The sequence below is a fragment of the Moschus berezovskii genome, chromosome 16 (genome assembly GCF_049115385.1).
Source record: "Moschus berezovskii isolate FMDL1 chromosome 16, NW_MosBer_1.0, whole genome shotgun sequence".
Lineage (NCBI taxonomy): Eukaryota > Metazoa > Chordata > Mammalia > Artiodactyla > Moschidae > Moschus > Moschus berezovskii.
Genome location: NC_142475.1, coordinates 46,254,034 through 46,263,306, shown reverse-complemented (window position 1 = coordinate 46,263,306; position 9,273 = coordinate 46,254,034).

Below are 9,273 nucleotides of genomic sequence, written 5' to 3'. Positions count from 1 at the left end.
TCTGTAGTTCAATGTATTTTCAGTATATAGAAATATTATTGTTTTAAGAATACATTCAATTTCCCAGTCTGTAAAGAGAAAAACTTTTTAGATTTCCAAGTCTTAATTAAGCTTCTCAGTAATTCTGGACAACCATAGCTCAAACAATTCGAATAGAATTATATGTAAAAATGAAGTTTTTATTTCATCCAATTCATGATGGTAACTAGGCCAGATTGAAACTAAGTAACATCAAATATAAAATGAGAACTTACATTCCTCAGAGTTGAAACACACTCTAGCCTTTGAAGTATATAATTAGTATTATCATTATGTTAATTTCTTATATCAGAAAACTGGACTCACCTAACATCTGAAATGTTCAGTCTGAAATGTTAGGACATTTAAAATCTTAAAGTTACAAGATAGTGAATAAAAATCATGTTTACCTTTATGCGTGGAAATTGACGTCTTGTACCTGATGTTACCCAGGTAAAGAGCTGTTCCTTTTCTCACACAGTCTGTAGGTTGCACCCACTTTTATAGTCGTATATAATTACACAAAGGGTGGTTCATTCTAGGAGTCAATATTGTGTCTTTTTATTAGACTACCTTATATAAATGATGAGTGAACACAAAGTTTTCATACTTTGAGCTTTAAAATTTGATTACTGGCTACTGAAAAGGAGTCACCTGATCTATTATTGATTAAAGTTTATCTCACTTACTCTTATAATGTAATATCACAAATCAAACTAGTTAAAAGTGGTACCCTCAGGAGAGTTGTTTAGCTTCTGCAGGAAACTAATCACCATCCTTCTACTGAATAAAAGACGGATCACCAAGAAAAGTATATAGAAGTTTACAGCATTGTCATTTATGTATAAAATGTGCTATATACCAGTAAAAATGGGGACAAAACTGAGTTATTCAAGAGAAAATTATCCAAAATAGAATATGACAAATGCCTCATGCCATAATCATATATTTGAGTCTGCCATTATTTTAAGAAAAATAAATTTCTTAAGAAAGTAATTAATAAGAAACTTTGTGAAAGCTGTAATATCTTTTAAGTTACACTAGCTTTGTACATCAGATATGACAACTTGATTGGAGATGGTCCATCTGATAGGTCCTCTGTTTTCTAATTCATTTTCATTGTCAGTCAGTTATTAACTCAGAAACATTTTTTGAGCAAAAATTGTATACTAGGTAGTATATTAAGATGTCCTAAGGAACTGAGATCTCCTCAAGAAAACTGGAGATATCAAGGGAACATTTCATGCAAGGATGGGCACGATAAAGGACAGAAACAGTAAGGACCTAACAGAGATTAAGAAGAAATGACAAGAATACACAGAAGAAATATTTTTTAAAAAGGTCTTAATGACCAGGATAATCACAATGGTGTGGTCACTCACCTAGAGCCAGACTCCTGGAGTCTGAAGTCAGGTAGGCCTTTGGAAGAATTACTATGAACAAAGCTAGTAGAAGTGATGGAATTCCAACCGAGCTACTTAAAATTGTAAGATGATGCTGTTAAAGTGCTGCATTTACTATGTCAACAAATCTGGAAAACTCAGCAGTGGCTTCAGGATTGGAAAATGTCAGTTTTCATTCCAGTCCCAAACAAGGGCAATGCCAAAGAATGTTCAAACTACTACACAATTGCACTTGTTTCACAGGTTAACAAGGTTATGCTCAAAATCCTTGGCTTCAGCAGTACATGAACCAAGAACTTCCAGATGTTCAAGCTGGATTTAGAAAAGGAACCAGAGATCAAATTGCCACATCTGTTTGATCATAGAGAAACAAGGGAATTCCAGAAATACATCTACTTCTGTTTCACTGACTACGCTAAAGTCTTTGACTATGTGGATCATAACAAACTATAGAATATTCTTAAAGATATGGGAATACCAGACCACCTTACCTGTCTCCTGAGAAGACTATGTACAGGTCAAGAAGCAACAGGTAGAACCAGACATGGAACGACAATGGTTCCAATTTGAGAAAGAAATAAGACAAAACTGTATGTATATTGTCACCCTGTTTATTTAACTTATATGCAGAGTACATCATGTGAAATCCTGGCCTGGATAAATCACAAGCTGGAATCAAAATTGCCTGGAGAAATATCAACAACCTCAGATATGCAGATGATACCACTTTGATAGCAGAAAGCAAAGAGAAACTAAAGAGACTTTTGATGAGGGTGAAAGAAGAGAGTGAAAAAAGTTGGCTTAAAACTCAACATTCAGAAAACTAAGATTGTTGCTTCTGGTCCCATCATTTCATGGCAAATAGAAGGAGGAAAAGTGGCAGTGACAAATTTTATTTTCTTGAGCTCCAAAATCACTGCAGGTGATAACTGCAGCTATGAAATTAAGATGTTTGCTCCTTGGAAGAAAAGGTATCACAAACCTTGAGAGCATATTAAAATCAAAGATATCACTATGCTGACAAAGTTTTACTGTGTAGTTTTACTGTATGATTTTACTGTGTAGTTAAATCTATAGCTTTTCCAGTAGTCATGTATGGATGTGAGAGTTGGACCATAAGGAAGTTGGAGCAACGAAAAATTGATGCTTTCAAATTATGGTGCTGGAGAAGACTCTTGAGAGTCCCTTGGACTGCAAGGAGATCAAGCCAGTCAATTCTAAAGGAAATCAACCCTGAATGTTCACTGAAAAGACTGATGCTGAAGCTTAAACTCCAATACTTTGGCCACCTGATGCGAGGCATCCACTCATTAGAAAAAACCCTGATGCTGGGAAAGATTGAAGGCAAAATGAGAAGACAGAAAATGAGATGGTTAGATGGCATCACTGACTCAGTGGACATGAATATGAGCAAACTATGGGAGACAGTTAAGGAAAGGGAAGCTTGGCATGCTGCAGTCCATGGGGTTGCAAAGTCAGACACGACTTAGAGACTGAACAACAATTACAGAGGGGAAAAAAAGAAGTAACTGTTTTTCACATTTAGTTGTTTTGGTGTTGTTTTTCTGTGGACTTTCCAGGGATGAAATGAATACAGTAATTTCATTTTAGAAATTAAAACAACTATAGACTAATATAATTGTTGTTGTTCAGTCACTAAGTCATGTCTGACTCTTTGAGACCATATACAGAACACTACAAAGGTTGGTCTATGGCCCCAGTAGGAAATAAGCAAACCTATGGCCAAAAGCAGAGACATTACTCTGCAAACAAAGGTCCGTCTAGTCAAGGCTATGGTTTTTCCAGTGGTCATGTATGGATGTGAGAGTTGGACTGTAAAGAAAGCTGATCACCAAAGAATTGATGTTTTTGAACTGTGGTGTTGGAGAAGACTCTTGAGAATCCCTTGTACTGCAAGGAAATCCAGCCAATCCATTCTAAAGAAGATCAATCCTGGGTGTTCATTGGAAGGACTGATGCTAAAGCTGAAACTCCAATACTTTGGCCACCTCATGCGAAGAGTTGATTCACTGGAAAAGAGTCTGATGCTGGGAGGGACTGGGGGCAGGAGGAGAAAGGGATGACAGAGAATGAGATGGCTGGATGGCATCACCAACTCAACGGACATGAGTTTGAGTGAACTCCGGGAGTTGGTGATGGACAGGGAGGCCTGGTGTGCTGTGACTCATGGGGTCGCAAAGAGTCAGACACGACTGAGTGACTGAACTGAACTGAACTGAACTGATGGCCAAAATGCCATCCACCCATAGAAGATCCCCCACATGCTCTATTAATCTAGCCTTTTCCAGGCCAGGAGATCAAAGGTCATGCAATGACATGGAAATTGAAGTAATAAAACCAAAGGCTGAGTCCCAGCATGCTATCTGGCAATTCCATAATCCTTGGTTGGTAATTTCTCTGATTTTCTGATTTCTTATGCACAGAAGTAAAGCCAACCCCACTAGCATTCTGTTGAAAGCAAATTAGACAGTGTATAAGAAAATGCTCTCAAACTACACAATTCTGTGCAGCCTAATCTGTGTTTTATGAGCAGCATTACAAAAATGCTTATTTATTATGCTGATGATCCTTTTAGTAATAGGAGAAAGCATTAGGAGTTCAGTACAAGACAGACCATTATGAACCTTTCAGATGGAGAAACATTTAATCTTGGACTCCTCTGGACTCTTCTGAAGTCAAAGGTGCTTTATTGTGGTTCTTGGGAATAAGATAAACCATTGAGGAAATGACTACAATTTTTTTTAATTGAATCACTCTAACAAAAGGGAAGCAATACTTTATGCTTTTTATTCCAGTGTCACAAGATATTTACCACAATTACCGGACGGTATACACTAGATGGATGGCTAACATTTATTAATGATCACAATGAGCCAGATTTCATACTTATTATCTCATTTCAGTACTTTAGATTTATTATGTCATTGAATTCTCATGACTGCTTATGAAAATAGGTCCTTAATTTTTTCCCATTTTACAAATGAGAAAGCTTAGGCATAGAATTGTAGACTGACTTTCCCAAAGTCCATAAGATGTTATGGAAAAAAACAAACTTTCCGGCCAATCCAATATATGATTTTTAAGGACTGTTAGGGATAGAGATGGGCTTTCCAGGTGGCACTAGCAGTAAAGAACCTGCCTCTCAAAGGAGGAGATGTAAGGGACACAGGTTCTATTCCTGGGTAGGGAAGATCCCCAGGAGGAGGGCATGGCAACCCACTCCAGTATTCTTGTCCGGAGAATCCCATGGACAGAGGAGCCTGGCAGGAGAGAATCCTCCTGGCAGGAGAGGTCGCAAAGAATCAGATACAGCTGAAGCAATTTAACATGCATGCACGCAGGGATAGATATTCCTTGACATCCTTGACTGCCAACTCCAACATTTAATAATCTCCACGCATCAACAAGTTGCCTCACCTACTCCTTTCATCCCTCTAATCATGCAATTGTTATTTTCAGCTGTAAACATTGAAATTTCGTAGTCTGATTCATCTTGACTCAGCTCAATAAAAACTTCCCAGACAAATTGCTTGCCCAAGAGCCAATCCTTCCAGATATAAATTTCCTGTGTTGTGGTTTAAGAAAATGAAACAAAGTAAAAGTACGTTCTTGCTCGGGAAGGCACAGAATCAATCCAAGTTAGGGTTAATATTGGACAAATTGTGTACCGTCCTTGTTGAGAGAGTTCAAGGGAGAAGAGATTTAACCCAGAAGAGTTCAAGGTCTATCAAGAGATAGACCCAAGGGAGATAACCAGTTAATCTCTAATAAAGATCAAAATGAGAGTCAAAGTGAACATCATTACCCTCTTTCCTTATAAATCACTTCATAGATGAACAACAAGGTCCTACTGTATATGGAAGAGGGCTTCCTTGGTGGCTCAGGCAGTAAAGAATCTGCCTGCAATGCAGTAAACCACCCGCAGTGCAGGATACCTGGGTTTGATCTCTGGGTCAGAAGATCCCTTGAAGAAGGAAATGGCAATCCAATCTAGTACTCTTGCCTGGAGAATCCCAGGGACAGAGGAACCTGGTGGGCTACAGTCCATAGATTTGCAAAAAGTCAGACACCAGTGAAGCGACTGAGGATGCATGCGCACAGCAGGCAGGGGATGAGTCTGACTGGGGGCAGTGGAGCTGCAAATGGCAGCCCTTGTTCATCTCTTCTTATCCCCCAGTTGCTTCCCAGTACTGTTTTCCTTTCACTTTCTCTCCTGCACCCTGCATTTCTAGATTTATGTGTTGGTTGTTTTTTTTTTTCTTTTTTTCTCTTGAGAGAGCATCATTTAATGAGAATTTCAGTCACATTCATGGGAATAATCTGATCCAGTTCCATCCATCCGTTTCAACAGCAAAACTCTGCTTCCCTATGGACTGCAGTCCCACAAAATGCTGGCCAATCTGGCACCAAGGATGCACTGCACACCTCAGACTTTGATGCTCCCTGTTTGAACTACTAATTTTCTTCCTGTGCAGATGTTAATCTTCCATTAGGATTAATATAGTAGGTGTTTATATTACCAAATGTTGCCTGCTTATCTGTAAAGTTGCCTCCTCACTATTTCACAGGGTTGCTGCCTAGCCACAAGGGTGTCTAGACACATAAAATGTCAGAAAAACTATCTTAGCAAATGAAACACACATTTGGGGAAAAGATAAGCTCAGATGTGTTTGTTCTGGAATAGAAACCAAGATAAAATCTCCAACTCCACTTGTTGATTTTTCCTTCTTTCAGTGGATTTTCAGGCTATCTTTTGAGTTCTTTGATACATTTTTACAGTGTTGTTTTGATTTCCAGAAAACTTCTTGGTGACTTGGTGTCTAAAGATGAAATATCATCAGAGGTAAGTATTTTAATTCTTTTTAATGGTAGTGATTAAAATTGCGTTCATTTGTTAGTACTCCTTCCTATCGATTCTTTATAGTGTTGTAGGATTGAAAATGTCTGCTCAAATATTATCTACCTCTCAACTCATGCTTGATCTAGAAAAGTTTACTAACGTGACATGGCTCATAAACCTTCCATAAAATAGACAAATAAAGTGTACTGTTGCATCTGTGCATGAAAAGTTTTAATAATTAAGTTGTTTTTGGTTTTCTTTCTTTTCATGTTGATTTCTGTTGTTCTACATCTGGTGTATAACATATGTTGACACATGCAAGGTTGGAAACCTTGTGTGAGGACTTTGTTCAAAATGGTGCGTGGCAGAAAACCATGATGCAACCCAGGACATTCCATTCCATCTTTTTCTTTGATAATACTGAGTTTTGTTTGATAAGCCCCAGGGACTGAACCATAATAGGTCTAATTATGACTGTTCGTTAGAAAGACTGATGCTGAAGCTGAAGCTCTAATACTCTGGCCACCTGATATGAAGAACTGACTCATTAGAAAAGCCCCTGATGCTGGGAAAGATTGAAGGCAGGAGGACAAGGGGACAACAGAGGATGAGATGGTTGGATGGCATCACTGACTCAATGGACATGCGTTTGAACAAGTTCTGGGAGTTGGTGATGGACAGGGAAGCTTGACATGCTGCAGTCCATGGGGTCACAAAGAGTCGGACATGACTGAGTGACTGAACTGAACTGAACAGATAATCCTGTTCTACTTTGCCAGTGATTGGTTTGGGCATGAACAACTAGAACTTGAGACATGAGAAGGTTTACTCCTTGTTTGAAGAAGAACCATATGAAAGGCCCTTTTCTTTCTGCCTACCTCCTTTTATTAGCTTGGGACATGAATGGTACCAAAGGATGAACAGAATCTGTGTCTATGACATGATCATTGAGCTACTGAAGCAACTTTGAAATTGTTCTACTCTGTACTTTTTGTTAGTATAACAATAAAGACCTTTTCCCTTGCAGTTAAAAACAGTACTTCTCTTTAGATTCTTGGATCCAGTATCAATGTTTGGCAGAAGAGGTTTCTGCACACTAACAAACAGTTCTCCAGACACCATCAGGGTTTCCTACAAGTCATTCCTGATGCCATCTACTGGAGGTAGCATCAGACTCCACTGGCTAGGCATTCAATCCCACAGTACTCCTCCACCCCTATTTCAAGTGCCAGTAGCAAGTCCGGGTTGTCACTTGTGCTTCTGACCCACTGGCTACAGATTGGTGGTCCCAATGACCCTCTTGTTGGACTTCAGATGACAGTTACAAGTCCAGGTTGGTACCTGTCCTTCCATCTGGCTATAAATCAGAGGTTCCTACTACCTCCTCCTTGGGTTCAATTAATTTGTTAGGGTGGCTCACAGAACTCAGAGAAAAAATTTACTTACTAGATGACCAGTTTATTATCAAAGGATATAAATCAGGAACATCTGGATGAAGACATTCTAAGCCAAGGTTATGGGGAAAGGGTGTGAAGCTTTTATGCTCTCTCTAGATTCACAGATCTTCATGTGTACACCAGTATGGAAGTACTCCAAACCCTCTCCTTTGGGGTTTTAATGGAAACTCATCACATAAGTATGATTGATGAAATCACTGGCTACTGGTGATTGAACTTCACCTCCCCTCCTCTCCCTAAGGGTCAGTGGGGGTGGAACTGAAAGTTTTAACCCTCTAATAATGTGGTTGTCGCCATTGAACACCATCCCCCATCCTTAAGTTACCTACCCACTTCCCAAAAATCACATTAACCATGCAAAAGATACCTCTGTGGGTCTCAACATGTAGGTAATTCCAATGGTTTTAGGAGCTCTCTGGCAGAAAAGGGGACAAAGACCAAATATACATATATTATATATATAATATATATAATAAATCATAATATCACATCTCCTAATACATCAGTTCAGTTCAGTTCAGTTCAGTCGCTCAGTCGTGTCCGACTCTCCACGACCCCATGAATCACAGCACGCCAGGCCTCCCTGTCCATCACCAACTCCCGGAGTACACTCAAACTCATGTCCACAGAGTCGGTGATGCCATCCAGCCATCTCATTCTCCGTCGTCCCCTTCTCCTCCCGCCCCCAACCTTTCCCAGCATCAGAGTCTTTTCCAGTGAGTCAACTCGTCGCATGAGGTGGCCAAAGTATTGCAGCTTCAGCTTTAGCATCAGTCCCTCCAATGAACACCCAGGATTGATCTCCTTTAGAATGGACTGGTTGGATCTCCTTGCAGTATAAGGGACTCTCAAGAGTCTTCTCCAACACCACAGTTCAAAAACATCGATTCTTCGGCGATCAGCCTTCTTCACAGTCCAACTCTCACATCCATACATGACCACGGGAAAAACCATTGCCTTGACTATAGCCTCTCCCAATTTCTCACTAAAGACACAGGAAGAATACTAGTAACTCATTCTAAAAACAAAAGAACAACATCAAAAAGCCCTTATCATTATCATCCCCCCTGTATTAAAAATGACACAAATTTAGAAGATGCCTCTTGGGTGCTAGAAGAAGAAACCAATTAAAATTTTAAAAGAGATTAGCTCCCAAATTTTGGCTTCATTTTTTATTCAGGACAGGAGAACTCACCCATATTGTCAAGAATAAAATCAAATGGCTGGAGTTTCTTCCATGCCCTACTTATTTTTTGCCGGGGCCAATTACAATGAGGGAAGAGTCAGTATTGACAACTCTGCCAAAGCACTCTTCTGCTTTTGTCACCACAAAAGTTTACCCATGGAAACATTATCTAGAAAAGCATCACTATATTTCCAGGGCTTAGACAGGCTTCCTTAATGATGACTCAGACCTCCCAATATCAAGACCTGTGGAGTAAATACAGATCATGGTAATATAAATACCTTTTGCCATCGTAAAGGAGACTATATTTGGTGTAAACATCTTGTACTCAAGAACCACCATAATTCC